A 13465-nucleotide genomic window follows, 5' to 3' on the forward strand; every position below is an offset into this window, starting at 1 on the left:
TTTTGGAATCTGTCCTTCAAACGAATTCATGCACCATTTAAATTTACCTAAACGATTTTCAGGGTAAGAGGATTGAACAAATGCAGCTCACTCCAAACCTACTTAAATAATTTTGCAGTATGAATAACTCAATAGTCTGTTGCTTTTGGAAAGCACTTCAATCGATCCAAAACATTCCTGCTGCAGTACACTAGTTTATTATTAGTGTAAATTATTTTATACGTCTCTGTTTTTTTTAATTGACCATACAAATCTCTATTAAATTTACAATCTTGTACAATGAGTGTGATTGAAATCTTTCCCCATCTTACCTACTGGGTTTGTTCCATATTTCCAGGCTTTGCATCTATCGAACCATCTGAATCTAGTTTAACATTTACCCAAGACTGTTTTGACTAATTTCATGTCTATTCAAACATCACAATACCATGAGTCAAGACAATTTTATATCTTTGTGGGACTAAAGGTCACAAAGAACCACTAGCCAATCAGTTTTACCCTTTCTGGTCAATAACTGAGTACAATCAATCAAAACTTGCTTTTCAGCCAGCTACTAATTGTCTTTTCCTGCCTCTTCAGGTCTGTGTCTGAACACACATCATTTCATTCTTATCACAAAAATAAAAGAATGCATTGCTAGCAGTGTTGTGCTCTTGCCAAGGTGGCAAGACTCCATAGCCTTCCAAATTCCCAATGCTTGCAAGCTGGCAATTCTGCATCTGGGTTTCTTTACCTAATCAAGAAAATCCCAGGAACTCAAAGGCAGATGAGGCTTAAATATCTTCCAGTGAAACTACATACACCACTTCAAGCATAAGGCAGTAATATGTTACTGTTTCTGAAGCAGTTATTGTTGACTTGAAAGAGTATTTTCACATCTGTAGAAATGGCATGGGGATATACCAGCTTACTCACAATTAATCAACATAGCTTGATCAATAGGGAGATCTTCTCACTGCATTACCAGGGCTACAGTTCTATGCAGTTCTATGCAGTTCTCATCTGCTCATCTGCTCCAGTGGGCCCTTCAAGATGACATTGTTGTAACTGCTCTGGCATCACAGACAATCTCTTGGTCTTTGCTTGGGCTGATGGGTGGTTAAAACTAATTTTAAATCTAAGAGCATTATACTAATTTATCTATGGCAGTATAATTTGGGCTTTCTAAACATACTTGGTAAGTGTAAATTAGTTCAGTATCTCCATAGTATCTTGTTGGAGAAGGACAAATGACACATAACTTGTAACGTATAGTGTGTGATTATCTATTTGCTAAGGAAGTAATTCAGCCTCCAGTGATTAACTGTCTGGGAGAAAATTCTAATAAATTCAGTAGGATTTACTTCTGAATCAACATAACAACTAGATTGTGATGTATATCTTGTAGATCCTTCACTTCCATGAGTAAGGAACTTCCTTATTACAGAAGGCAAAGATTTTATGAACAGAATTACAGATTATTATAAAGATGGAGCTAGCATGTAAAATGACAAACCTTCCTTTTTTCCTATAATTTGCACTATAATGTAAAATGTGATATCAAAACATTATCTTATATTTTAAGAAAATAGCCAAGTTTAATTTGTTGTGAAAAAAACCAAATGTCTAATGATTTTTTTTTCCCTGGCATATGCTTGTTAAGACTCAATCCATCAAATTTATGAAGTGTAATACAGAGGTAGGAATAATATACATTTAGGTGTGTAGGTTGTAAATAGTAATTTGAAATCAGAGGGCATTGAATTGCAATATATATTAATTTTCTTCACATCTGACATCCATAAATCAATTGTTAGACTCAAAATTAATATTCTTGCTTTAATGAGCCGATAAATAAGTGCATGATCATGAAACAATCCTTTGTTTAGGTCACATGACCCCATTTTAAGAAATTGTACTTTGCTTTTTTCACATTGGAAATTGTCTTTGGAAATGCCTTTAAGAATGGCCATATTAAGTTTTATAACTCAATGTTTAGTTTCCTACACTGCTATTACAACCAATAATATAGAAGTGCTATGACAGGCATAAAGCACAATACTGCTATGTTAAATTCATTCTCATGTTAGCTGCAAGTACTAAACATGGTTCTGCCATTTTTGGCAATCTCACTTCATAATGAAATCCAGTTGTGTTGTAAAATTTAGCTCAGAAAGGTGTTTTATTTCTTTAAGAATCATTGTCATGCCTCTATTAAAACATATCTGCAAAATGGGGAGAGCTGGGTTTGAAGCAGAATCTGCAGGCGGATGGATGGATTTAAGATGCCAAATTCTTCACACTAGTCTCAAAACCAGCATTTATGATAATCAACTGTGTTCATAAGCTCTTGTTGTTTTCTCCTGTTTTTGACCAAGTACAATACTGAGCAATCAATGCAACACTGACTCCTTTGTAAAATAATAGAATATTTTTTGCAAACCTTTTTTCCGGGTTGTATCGTATCCTATGCTCTTGTTTTCTAATCTCTTTTGTGAAATGTTTAAACAGTTTTTTAAAAACTAAAATGAATTATTTTATATTTTTATATATTTGGAAACATCTATTTGCAGTCTTGTACTAGTTTATTCAAAATAGCATTTCAAATGGGATTTTTTTTTTTTTTTTTTACCAAAAATGAATATCATAGGATTGCAATCTTATTTGCTTTCATTTAGTATATTATGAGCAACTTGTACACTACTGTCATTTAAGCTCTGGCAGGCTAAACACATCTCATATTTATGAGTGTCACTATGTTGAATTTCTATTTATATTATTAGCCGGTTCTCTTGAAGCAGATGGTTTCTCTTTAAATTGCTATTGTGAAGTGTTTCAAGTTTTTAATAGACTTGCCACAGAACAAAAAAATTGTTTGCTGACAATGATCAAATGTCCTTATTCTGAGACCAAATATAATAATCCACAGCATGCAAGGAGATAGATAAGTGATTTCTAATAATTCTCCGTGTTTTTGCTAGACTTACCTAGATTACAAATGATTTATCCTCAGCTTTGCTAGGTTTTCTTTATATCAAATGAATATATGTAAACAGAAAACTGACACAAATCATGTAAAGTTTCATTTCTATTTGTTTTGTATTTTAAGAAGATTTTGGAAAAGAATCTTTGCTGATGAAAATTAAAAACTGATATGATATGAGGCTGATAAGATATTAAGAAATGCAGTGATTTTTTTTGAGAGTGGTGGTGTTTCAATGAAGTTAAAAGTTGCTTCAGAGAACCTGCAGTACAAATTCTTCTATCCCCACCTTTTTCTCTTCCAACTGACAACGCTGATTATTAATTACTAAGTCTACTTCTAAACCACATAGTTCATAACAATAAGAAGAAAGCTAGAGAGGAGGAAATGGATTTACACTAGTTAATTTGTAAAACTATGGTTTCAAACCTGCTGTGAATAATGATACAACATTTATCCTCTTTCCTGTTGATCTGAATTACGTTTTTAACAGTGTATATTCTTCAAGCTGATTTGAGAGTCAATAAAAATGTTATAAAGGATTAAACAATTATAAACTATTTTAGCAGAAATGGGTTAGAAAAAGACTTACTTTCATGTGACTCATTCCTAAGAGGATTCAATGCTGGGTCAGTGACAAGGGAAGCACATTGTGCAAAACCGTAAATTACTCAGCTCTGGGGCTGTTCTAAAGCTCTGGCTAGTGAATCATCTAACAAAAGGAATTAGAGATAAGATTGGTGAAAAGAAAGGCTCTCCAGTATAGAAGAGTCCATAGACTTATATAGCACATTTTTCTAGGACTGATAGATTGGGGTGCCCAGGTCACAACCACAGCTACTTGCTAGCCAATGGAGAAAGAGCTAGTGATATAATGCTGTGCACGCCTTATCTGGGTATCTGGAGGCTATGAGGGTCTGGATGGGGAACAACAGGTTTCAACTGAACCCTGGCAAGACTGAGTGGCTTTGGGTTGGGGTGCTGCCAGTTCTGGGACTATATCATCTTTGGTGCTGGATGGGGTGGCACCGCCCTGGATTTGGGGTCCTCCTAGAAGAGCAAGTGGCAGTTGTGGCTAGGAGGGCCTTCGCACAACTCCATATTATGTGCCAATTCGCCCCTTTCTGGATCGGGAGGCTCTGCTCACAGACACTCATGCCCTACTCACCTCCAGGTTGGACTACTGTAATGTGTTCTACATGGAGCTGCCCTTGAAGAGTATCTGGAAGCTTCAACTGCAGAATGCTGCAGCACGGGCAGTTATGTGTGCTCCTAGAACACATATTACACCTCTGCTTCGCAAACTGCATTGGCTGCCAGTTTGCTTCCAGGTCCAATTCAGGGTGTGTTTTTGACCTCTAAAGCCCTTCATGGCATGGGGCCAGGTTATCTGAGGGACCACCTCTCCCCAATCACATCAGCCTATCCCATTAGATCCATCAGGGAAGGTATGCTACGCATTCCATGGGCCAGGGACTTGCATTTGGTGGGTCCCAGAAGGCAGGCCTTCTCTGCCATGGCTCCCTCCTTGTGGAATATTCTCCCTCCTGAAATTAGGCTCATACCTTCCCTGCTGTTGTTTAGGAAGACCCTCAAGACCTGGTTGTGTCATTGGGCCTGGGGGTCTTTGGGAATTGGAGACATTCTTAGATGGCTCCACTGTGATTGATATTCTGCTCTCTCCATGGGGTGGGTATATTTTGAAACCTAATTTTTAAAAAAGATTTGTGATAGCTTTTGTTTTAATAATAACTTATTTTCCTTTTATATGCCTGTTTTTATTCACTTTTTGTTTTATTAATTGTTGTACGCTGCCCAGAGTTGCTTTGCGTGAGATGGGAGGCTATATAAATGTGATGAATGAATGAATGAGGAAATATTGATTTCCAAATATTTTCCTACCTGCATATCTGAAACACAACTATTTTGTGTACTGAGGAGCTGTCATTGAAATTTTTCAGAAGTTATTGGTGAAGAGACTCTAGGTGAGAATGAAAGATTTGAGAGACTAAAAAGATCTGAGACAGGGAATTACAAAGAAAGTAAACAAAAATTAATAGAGAAATCTGCCAAGGAAAGAATTGTATCCATATAGGCTCACATAGCTTTCTTCCACCAGCAACTTTGATGTCAAAATTGCAAGTTGAAGCTTCAGGGCTATGCAGTTGCATAACTAAGTTGAGACACTAGTTTCATGTTGTACATGGCCCCCCCTCATTTGCTGCTAAACTTCATCAGTATACAGTGGTACCTCGGGATACGAACTTAATCCGTTCCGTGACTTTGGGCGTATCCTGAGTTGGCCATAACCCAACGCAAATTTCCCCATAGGGTTCAATGTAAATCCAGTTAATCCGTTCCGCCCTCTGAATTTGGCTGCACCCCGAAGCAAATTTTCCCATAAGGTTCAATGTAATTACCGTTAATCCGTTCTGGCATCCACGGACCACACGTCAGGGGTGGGAAAATGGCCAGGCGCCGTGCTGCGCAGCGGGAAAACGGCCGGGTGCCAGGCAGCGGGGCGGGAAAACAGCCGGGTGCCGGGCAGCGGGGCGGGAAAACGGCCGGGCGCTGCACGGCGGGGCGGGAAAACGGCCGGGCGCCGCATGGCGTGGCAGGAAAATGGCCACAGACCATGTGTCAGGGGCAGAAATATGGCCGCGGACCACGTGCCAGGGTGGAAAAATGACCGCACCCCGAGGCAGAGTTCGCACATCAAGGTAAATTTTTGCGGCCAGAGCTGGTTGTAACCCGAAAAGTTTGTTAGTAGAGGTGTTCGTATCCCGAGGTACCACTGTACTTTTAATGTTTGTGAAATAGCCAAATAATACAAACACTGGGGAGAAAAAAATCAAATAAGAGCCACAAATATTGTTCCAGCTTCCCTGCACAACTACTCTATTTCCCTTTAGTTAGCTTGGTCCATTGTTTCAGCAGTCTTTAGAGCCTGCCAAAATACCGTCTGTAAAAGTCTGTCCATCCCTGCTGTAAGTATCATTAATACTATGTTGAAATGTATCTCCTGTTATTTGTTAACTTTGTTTATAAATATACTGTACATGAAATACTGTTCCTTTTACTTTGTTGTTAAATATCTTGGCCCCAATTCGCAACAAATGCTCTGCAACACTTTTCCCATCCTGATTGACTAGCAGATTTCCTTAACTCAATCACCAACTCTACCTCAACTGGCCTCAATCTTTATCAAGTGATTGCCCCCATTCAGTTTTTTAAACTGTAAGTTTAAAGTACACCCTTCAGTGTACTGTAGTAACATTTAAGGCAGCCACAGCTAGCTCAAGTCAAATACTTAATTACATAAAGCCAGGCTTCTGCCTACTTTATTACATTAAAACCTCACAAAAGATTACTCACAGAATATAAATATTACAAAATATCAAGCAATGCTAGATTTCACACTATAATAAAATCCTTAGCTGTTACTGTATTACAACTGCAGAAGCTTAAACTACAATTCTTTGCATACATAATTGGGAAATGCATCTCATTAAACTCTGTGATACTTCCACATATAAAGCATCTGCCAGAAAGTCCACATGGAAGTCATAGAGAAAGATTAGATACAGTGCAAACAGCTGTTGTATACAATGCATTTATGGACTACTAGATCAATCTTTCCTAATTTGTAGCTATCTAGATGTATGGGGATATGTTGAGAAGGTAATTCCCAGAATTCCCACCAGCAGTTGGCCTGGAATTCTGGAAACCTACAGTTGAAATACTTTTGGAGAGCACCCAGTCAGGAAAGGTTGAACTAAATTACAAACTCCAGATGGTGAACATTGACATAGTAACTAAAGGTAGGAGAAAAAAGCCTAGGATTTGAAACTTTGAGTCTCTCTCTCTCTTTGTGTGACAGAAACACAGACACACATATAATGATTTCTGTTCTGTACAGCAGTCAATCTTCTGTGTATATATGACACCATTGCCGCAAAAACTACTAATAGAGCTGTGCCACATCCCTGAAGTTTCTGCAGAGGATGGGGTTGAGTTTCTGAAGAGGTGAGATTTATTTCTAGGTCTGCTGTGAAGTCTGACAGGTCTCTAACCATCTTGGGTAAAAGAATGTTATAAAGACTTGGGCTCAGACATTTAATATATCAAGGATCTTTTTGTCTGAAGGTGTACAATGAGCATCCCAAGATAAGAATTGTTATAATGTTCTCACATATTGATTTATGTACAGAAATCATGCATGTTATTAGTTTAGACCTCAGAAGTCTTCAAATCAGAAAGGCAGATAATTAGACTTGAGAAGATAATTAGATTTTATTACTAAGCAAGACTATCTATAACCTATCTGCCATGCTGAGATGGAAAGGAGAAAAAGAGAGTCTTTCCATTAGGAACAAAAAGCAGACTGTTAAAATCTCTGCCTACAGTTAATGTTTCAGAATTGTGACGTTCCTATTACTGTGATAAGAAGTACAGATAGAAATCCCAGCTGGATGACAATTGCACTGTGCTCTTCTGGACTTCTAGGAGAAGCCAGAAAACAAAAGCAGGCTTGCATGAAAAATCTCTGATAATGAGTCAAATGCTGCAGATAGAGAGACCTTTGTCAACTTTATAGTAATGGAGCTTTTTCTCTTTTACTTCAGAATATTACATGTTCTTTGTTTTTGTTTCATGACTTTCATTTTGACTTTGTTCACTAGTACTACATTTTTTGTACCTTCTACTTTATTTGTGCTGTGACGTGGGACTAATTAGGTGACATTGATGTTTCCCTGGAACTGGCCATACCAATTTCATCATTGTAATCGGTTGTAGTTTCCAATATCTTTTTACATGTAGTGGTACCACCCATGTTAACCCAGGTCTTTTTTCGTGATCACAAAACATATTCCACAATTGTGAGAGACTTGCATACTCTCACTAAGCTTTTACAAAAGGCAGCTGGGATTTAATATCCTGTAACAATAATAGCTGATGTCACTACTGGCAAATGAAACCTACTATTGAGAAATGGTGCCTGTTTGAAACTGGGCACATCTGACAGGAGCAGCTGCATACAGAAGCTGTTCCTTTATTTATTGGCAAATAAAAATACTTAGTGTAGCAGGACAGTTCAATTTGCCTGTTAGAAGACTTACCAAAATTAGGGTTCTTATTCATGCTGTTTGAATGTAATATCTTATATTTATGTTGTAAATGAAAGTCAGTTTTCATTTCTGTCTTTTTCTCAGCTAAAGAAATGGTCTATTTCAACTTTCCCAGGAGAAGTTGCAAAGTAAGATAGTATTTCTGAAAGCCCAGCCAAGTGATCCTATAATCTTTTTAAAGTATTTTATTTGAAAAACCATGTTAAGGCAATATTTTTGTCCCATTCACTGCTTACAAAATAAGTATGCAAATTTTCAAATTCTCCCAAAATCTTCATTAGGCAAGATAGCAAACAATTTCATTTGCAGTGAGAGATGAAGAGAAGTGAGGGAAAAATATTGACTTAAAGCTATGAAGCTTGTATGTAGTCCCAGTCTTAAGGGAAATTATTGAAGGAGATGGTAGACATACAAATTCTGTTCAGCTTGGTGGTATAATGGTTATGTTGCACCGAGGAGTCTCCCAGCCACAACTGGCATGAAGAAATAAACAAGCAATGACTGATTTCCCCCATCTTCTAAAAAAAAAAAAAAAAAAAATCCAATTATTATTCAAAACTGCCTCCTTTACCAAAGTTAAAAAAAATCTAAAATGATTGACTACAACAAACCATAATAAACTTAAAGTAGATTTTCCTTAAAAATGGAACATTTCTAGTATGTTTTATAACTTTCCATTAGTGAAATACATTACCTCCCTATTGTTGCTTATAACAGATATAGAATGCATCATGCTCTGTCTTAAGTACTTAGAATCAGGAAGCTCCAAAACATTGTTTTAGTACAATGATGTCCTTCCTTAATAAAAATGACTTTGAATTAATTAAAAAGAATATTAATTCAAATTGACTGTGGGATTCTTTCACAGATTAATTCCTGCCTTGCTGTGAAGGCAGTATATCCCCAGAAGTAAAGCAAGCAACATAATGATATTCCTAAACCAATGGTGACACCACTTACACAATCATTCTGTTTATAGCTGGTTAATTAGAGAACTAGCTGAATCTTATTTTTGAGAGGAAAAAAAGACAGGTGCAAATTGGCTAACACCTATAGTATCTTCAGGAGTATTCATTAATAAGATGAATGTGCAAAACAATTCCATAATGTGATATATAACTATTAACATCTCTTGCTTATTCAGCAGTTCATTGAATGAGTTATAGCAGATTAAAAAACTCTCAGGGGATCAAATTCACAAAAAAGTAGTTAAAGACTATTTCAGCTACTATTTTCTACCTTGTGCTTATGTTTGTTTATGTATTTTAAAATGTTTTTATCTCACTTTTCTATTTTGTAGTTCAAGGTAGCAAGCAAAAGTAAACAAAAAGTTCCTTTAGAAGAAGACTCATCTGGTGGGATTGTATCCAGTACACAACCATTGCAAAAGAAGGGGGTAGGCCCAAGCAGATTCAGGGAAATGTTAACCATTGCAGAAATATGATCTTTAATGGGCAAGGTATGAGGTCGGAAGGGGACTGAATAAACTTGTAATCTGCCCCTCTTCCCTTATCCCTCTTAACATTCTATAATTCCAGGCTGTATAGACATTTTAATTCTGAAATTATGTTTTTTACATTATGGAAAATATAACTAGGGCTTTCCTATTATGTTGTCAAGCAATCCCCAGTTCTGTTATTATTATAACATCTATTCTGGGGAAGCTTGCTAACTGTTAAGGCTATATGAATTTGGCAAGGTCTGATTTAAATCATCAGTCTAAATGTGTCAAATCATTAATTTGAATTGGTTTGCACCATTGAATTCTTTTGAATCAAATCAGTTTGCTTCAGAGGTTCAATTTGATTCAGTAGAAGTATGTATGCAAAATTCCATTGAATGACTAAATAATTCAAAGACAACTGATTCACTTCAATATGGAGTTCAAGAAGTGATTTGGTCAATCTTTGAATCAAAGCTTCATTTAGCATTAATTTTGGTTGGCAATAGCATGTCTGTTTATTTTGATTATCCCTCCCACTAGCAGTTCGCCCTACCTGCCTTTGCACGAGGAACTCTGAGACTGGTTGTTGCTGTAACAAAATATCAGATAGCAAAATTATACAAAATTGATTTCATTATCGGACTACAATTTGTAGCTTAACTATACAGCAAGACTGCTGTTTCTGATTGACACCAGCAAACCTCACAAGAACTGTACCATATTCACATACATGCAAATAAATGTTGCAAAAAATCATGATCTACCAAGATCGTTTTTTCTTACAGAAATTGGGTTGCTAAACTTACGTGAATTTTTGGATTGTGATAAAGTGAATTCCTCTTCTACTTCCTCACCAGGCTTGGACTTAATATATGTTAACTGAACTACACAGGGTTCACCTTTTTCCAGCTGATAAACTCTTTATGCATTGTGTCTGTGTTAAAAGACCAGCGTGACTGATCTGAGATATTTATTTTTAACCACCACTTGTGTGTCAAGGCCAAATTGAATGACACATGAAAAAATATACTAACCAAGTCAGCCTGAAGCATCAGCCTGAAGCCTGAGTAAAACAGTGAAAAGTCATCAGAAGCAACCTGCAGTGTTCTGCTTACCACTAGGTGAAAGCTGTGATCCAGTGATCTGGTTTCTTACACATTTAAAGTTTGAGAATAGGTTGAGATTGTTTCAGCCCCAAGACCTCTAATCATTCACTTGACTGGAGAAAGCTGCAGCAGCCTTGTGTCTGCAAGTGCTAGCTATGCAGAGGAACCAGCTACTAGTTGATTCAATTAGTCTTTCACCCCTATATCCAGGCCAAATAGCCAATTTGTACATCAGGACCATTATCTTCCCCAGAATTTTCTCTGGCTTCCCCCTACCCAGATATAATTCACCAACTTTCAGGTTCTAGCACTCACACTAGACCTCCCCAATGTGGCAGGTGAGACAGATCAGAGGCCTCAGCATCCCACCTTGGCTGGTACACATCAGCCCTCACCTTCATTGCACCACGAAGCTTTTGGTTCCAGCCCTGCTTCACTCATCAGCCTCAGTGAAACTAGAGATACCAGGGAAGACCTCATAATTTTCACATGGACAAGAATTGAAGACTCATTAAAGCTCATCTCAGTAGAGAAGGGAGCTTTATAAGCCACCCAATTATTTTCTCCATAGATTTAAAATTGAGCAGGAGTCCTCAAGTTCCCAGTATACTTAGTGTTCTATACTGAAAATAATGGAGTGATGTGTCCAATTATATTTAATAGGAAGGAATTAGAATCCTGCAAGAGTAAACTGATGGAATAAAATTTACCATGTGCAAGAGAACCTTGTGGGGGGAGTGGGTTTCTCCCCTCAATTTTTGGACAGTCAACAATTGCAGAGGAATCTCTTCATCCCTTCATAAAGAAAAACCTCCTCAATCCTATGCATTCATATTTGCTTTCAGTTACTATTTGTCAGAAAAAAGGCTTAGATCACATGGACTGGAGGTAGAAAAGGAGGAGACTTTCTGGCCCTTTGACTTGGGTCTTAAAATTACCCAACATAATAGATAGGCATAAAAATTAAGTTAATCTCACATGAGCATCATCTATTCACTTCATACAGCAGAGCTAACAAATAAAAATTACATGTATGTAGTATTAGGACTAAGTTTTTAAAATAACTCCTTTGGCCACTCTAGTATCAGTTACCAATTGAGTCTGATTGCAGAATTAGAATTAAGGATATAATTTAGTCCAAGAGGAGATTAAGCATCCACAAAAATACACATAATACATGTGCATTGTTATGTGTTTTTAGGTTTTACTCTTCAAGAATTTTAATTCACTGTGTGCATTTGATAATTAAGTTTCTGAGATAATTCTACTGTAAATTGTTGAAAGTTTTTCATCAGCCTGTAAAATGTCTCAATGATTTCCATCCTCCCATGTATAATACAATAGAAATATTTTTCAGCACCTTTTTCTTGCAACCCACTATCCTGAACTGAGGGACAGTTAGACCTGCCTTTATTAGTGATATGCTTAGGAGCAAAATGTTATGGAGGATTAGACTCCATTCTTGGTTTTGCCTTTGGATAGTCCAAAAGCAGGGGAAACTTGCTGATGTTTTTTTCCTATTTCCAACATTCAGTTGCTTGCAAACAGTATGAGTATTTTTAGCATTTTATGTTGTCTGATGTTTGATGCTATTAGAATTTCTTTTTTCTTGCTCGAAAATAGACACATTTGCAGTATTTTGAGAAATTGTTATCATTTTTCATATAAACAAGTATAAGTTTATGCCTGTCTATCTGTATGTCATATCTTCCAACCATACATATGATAGCATTTTATATGTGAATGATTTGAGAATACATTTGTCTTTTATGTGAAGCACCTAATGAGACTCCTTTACCTATTATATTCATCAGGAAATAAGGCATAGATTTGCAGTGTCCCCTTGGTTGTTTAATGTATTTATGGATAAATGTATAAGGAATGTTTGTGGTGGTGTATACTGATTTGAGATATAAATATATGTGTACTTTGGTATGCAGATAGTACCATGTTGTTAGCTACGAATCTGAATGATTTACAGGAAATGTTAGATAGATTATATGATGCAATGAAGATTACAGATTTTAAAATTAATGTATCCAAGATCAAGGTAGTTGTGTTTACACATGGTTGAATGAACAATATAACAAAATTGAGTGAACAGTGTAAAAGATAGAATAAGTACCTGAATGTGTGTACCTTGTAGAATGATTGCTAAAAATGAGGAAATGGATGGAGAATTTTTAAGCCATGCAAGTGCTGGTAGAAAGTTTATAGGTAGTATGTGGTCAGTTGTGAAAAATGAATGCCACAAGAAGTGAAATGTGTGTACGGGTGTGCTTTTACTTTCTTTGTTATGTGGAATTGAGAATGTCAGAAGATATGTAACAATTGAATGCAATAGAAATAATAGTACTTAATAAGTGGGTGGGGTAAAAAAAGGAGAGAAGGTCAAGAATGAATAGATGCTGAATGAAAGTGGATTAAAAACCAAAGTGAGTGACCAATACAAAAGAAGTACACTGAGGTGGTTTGATCATATAGAGAGAATGAAGGATTGCAAAACAAACACATGAAGGAAGAGTCAATCAGTCTAGAGAAAGGAAAAGGCCAAAAAAAAAAAAAATGGTTAGATGAAGTTGATGAGATCCTCAGAAAGAGAGAGGTGACAAAATTAAAGAACAAAAGGAAGTTGTCCATGGATGTGTAGAAACATGGATGCTTTGCAAGGATAGAAGGATATCAAGAAATATAGTCAGTGCTATTTGTGTAAACTAGATTTAGCTATGTTTCATTTTCTTTTTCTTATTTCATGCCTTTTATTTATTTTGCTTACTATTTCTTGCTTTGTTTCTGCACTTCACATAATGCTGCTTATCCTGAA

General features: G+C 36.6%; 1 protein-coding gene and 2 long non-coding RNA genes across 3 annotated transcripts in view; 1 reads left to right on the forward strand and 2 right to left on the reverse strand.

Moving 5' to 3' along the window:
* LOC148213592 (uncharacterized) overlaps positions 1–2543 on the reverse strand; it is a 52246-nt gene extending 49703 nt beyond the window's left edge. Inside the window, exon 1 of the long non-coding RNA XR_015794290.1 lies at positions 312–2543. This is a non-coding gene — a long non-coding RNA (uncharacterized LOC148213592). The remainder of the gene's footprint in view (positions 1–311) is intronic.
* The window catches only part of ATRNL1 (attractin like 1), a 578187-nt gene that overhangs the window by 468104 nt on the left and 96618 nt on the right, over positions 1–13465 (forward strand). The gene's annotated exons all lie outside the window — the stretch shown is intronic.
* Positions 8261–10487, reverse strand: LOC103056808 (uncharacterized). Its single transcript, XR_456401.3, has 2 exons — positions 10342–10487; positions 8261–8609 (listed from the first exon to the last, which is right to left on the reverse strand). It is a non-coding gene; the product is annotated as an uncharacterized LOC103056808 (long non-coding RNA).

Source organism: Python bivittatus, unplaced genomic scaffold (genome assembly GCF_059951505.1).
Source record: "Python bivittatus isolate LINGU-HERP-01145 unplaced genomic scaffold, Pbiv_v1 ctg000980_np1212, whole genome shotgun sequence".
NCBI lineage: Eukaryota > Metazoa > Chordata > Lepidosauria > Squamata > Pythonidae > Python > Python bivittatus.